Genomic DNA, 2,800 nt, shown 5'->3' with positions numbered 1-2,800 from the left:
AATATGACCCAAATAAGAATTTTCACCTTATATTGCCATCTGAACAAGTAAGTAACAAGTCTGCCATGTTTGTTCTGACCAACTGAGGAAAAAAGCATTACCATAAATCGCGCTATCAATGGTCATTTAATCTAACGATCGATTAGCTCATATCACATCAAACCGTTCACGTTATTATTATTGTTATACTTTATTCTCAGATTATCAATGTTAATAACATCAGCATTGCGTGACTATGAGTATAGTGTGTATTTGAACACTGGCTGGTTATGTACTTGCTCAAATATTGGTTTCAGATCATTTTTAACCAAAAAAAGTTACGGACTGCAGCTTTAAAGAATTTGGACGATGACTGGTGATCTTTTTATGTTAATGACATTAACTAGGGGTCGTTTACAAGGCAGAGAGCTGAAACCCTTCCGTTTCCGCCAAAAATGAATTGCGACTTTTTATGTCACTTTTTTCTCGCAATTCTGCATTTTTCTTCTCGCAATTATGAGTTAATATCACAGTTCTTTCTTTTTCCTCTCAACTGCAAGATTAAAAAGTCAGGATTGCGCAAAAAATAATTGCAAGTTTATATCTTGCAGTTCTGATATTTTTCTCAGGAATGTGAGAAATAAACTGGCAATTATGCGTAAAAACTCAGAATTGTGAGAAAAAGTTGCAATTACCTTTTTTTTTAAAGCGTTTTTATTATTATTTTAACCCTGTGGCGAAAACAGACTTCCAAAATAACATCCGTCTAGCGAGTGTTTACATAGAAAAATAAGTGGGAAAGCAGTGCAGTGGAGCACAAAAAACGTTACTTGCGCATGTCTCTTTCAGCATCTGGCACATGCGTTCGTATGCCTTAATTTAAAAGAAGTTCATCTTTTGAAAAACCTTGTGTTTTTTTTCCATTCTACTGCCCTGTGTCTTACAGATATGCTTCAAATATCCAATAAAATAAGGTTTGTAAGGCAAGCTCCTCCGGAGCTAAGACACCCAATGGACAGGTGAAGAGGTTAATTACAAATACATTTTATTGATTAAAAATAGATTGATGAGGTTAAAAGTGGACTATTTTGCTCAGAAATAGCTGGTGAGATAGACATTACTCATCATTAACAGGCTGTTAATTGCTCCATTTGTGTGGTCACGACAGGTCAGTGTCTTACAATCGTACAAACGCTCTTCTGTGTGTGAGTTTCAGTGAAGCGTTGGCTCTTTGGACCTCTCTAACCCTCCGTCTGTCTGGTTGGCTGCCAGCCCTTGTTTTTCTGCTGACTGCTGGTTCGGTGTCCAGCGCTCTTCAACGCCTCTCCAGCAAACATCTTGTGTTTTTCTGCTGACGCAGAGACACGGTCGAGTCTGAGGGGAGACCTGCGATTGTCTGCGCTCGCTGACCCCTGATTGGCCCTGACACACCAGAGGTGAACGTGAGTCACCATCATCACGTGACCAGCGGGACGCCTGTTCTCTTGATGAACACAGACACAATACAGCGGTTGTTTAAAGATGAAGTCACTGGCACCTTGAGGAATATGATATTTACAGCTAAGAACTGAGAATTTTAGAGACAAAATACACTAATGTTCAAATGTTTTTTTTTTTCTTTTTTGAAAGAAATGAATACTTTTATTCTGCAAGGACACATTGATCAAAAGTGACATAATGTTACAAAAGATTTCTGTTTTAAATAAATTCTGTTCTTTTGAACTTTCTATTCATCAAAGAATCCTAACAATCTAAATGTATCATGGTTTCCACATAAATATAAACTGTTTTCAACATTGATAATAATCAGACGTTTCTTGAGCAGCAAATCAGCATATTAGACTGATTTCTGAAGATCATGTGAGACTGAAGACTGGAGTAATGATGCTGAAAATTCAGCTTTGATCACAGCAATAAATTACATTTTACAATATAACAGTTATTTTAAATTGTAATAATATGTCACTGTTTTTACTGTACTTTTAATCAAATGAATGCAACCTTGGTAAAAAGAAGAGACTCCTTTCATTAAAGCATTAAAAAGTACTGACCCCAATTGGATTTTGGTGTTATCTGTTACCTTGACAGGCTTTGTGAGTTTCAATAGTTACATTGAGCAAATTAAAAGTATTGCTGCATATATATTTGGATATTTAGGAAAGGGTATTTAGTGATGAATTTTCTCAAGTGTGTTTTGAACACCATTTTGCATCGGCTCATCTCTTACCGTAAATGTGATCTGGCCTCAGGCAGATCTCTCTCACACGGAGGATCAGCTTACATTATTTTTACTGGCTCGTATCCATGTCAACCTAAACACACACACGTAGACACACATAAACACACACATACGATTGATAGTGGTTATTACCGACTATAATCAACAGTAATAAAATGCATTTCTAAAGTATACAGGAACATGTGTTTTTGTGTAAAAATGATGGAAATTAGGGCCAAAGAAGGCTTTTTTTTTTTTTTTTTTTTTTTTTTTTTTTTTCGTTAAGCATCTTCATATATTGATGTTCAGATGAGTCTGAGTGTGTATAGAAAGATTGAGCTTGGAACATAAATATATCACTCAAAGTGTCAAACCAGCAACACGATACGCATTTATCAGGTACTGAAATGGGCACAAAGGCCAACTTCTTTCTTAAAACTACCAGTTTCGTCCGTCCTCACTAAAGAAGAATTTTTTTTTTTTTTTTTTTTTTTTTTTGGCAGAATGAGATCCACTGCCCTTCATCTGAATAAAACAACCATTCAGCCAGAGAACTGCATGTACCAACCACCCGCGATCCAGGTAAACAACCCCAGCACACTG

The sequence above is a fragment of the Sinocyclocheilus anshuiensis genome, unplaced genomic scaffold (assembly GCF_001515605.1).
Source record: "Sinocyclocheilus anshuiensis isolate Anshui unplaced genomic scaffold, SAMN03320099.WGS_v1.1 scaffold644, whole genome shotgun sequence".
In the NCBI taxonomy this organism is placed as follows: domain Eukaryota; kingdom Metazoa; phylum Chordata; class Actinopteri; order Cypriniformes; family Cyprinidae; genus Sinocyclocheilus; species Sinocyclocheilus anshuiensis.
Note: the sequence above shows the minus strand (reverse complement) of the source record.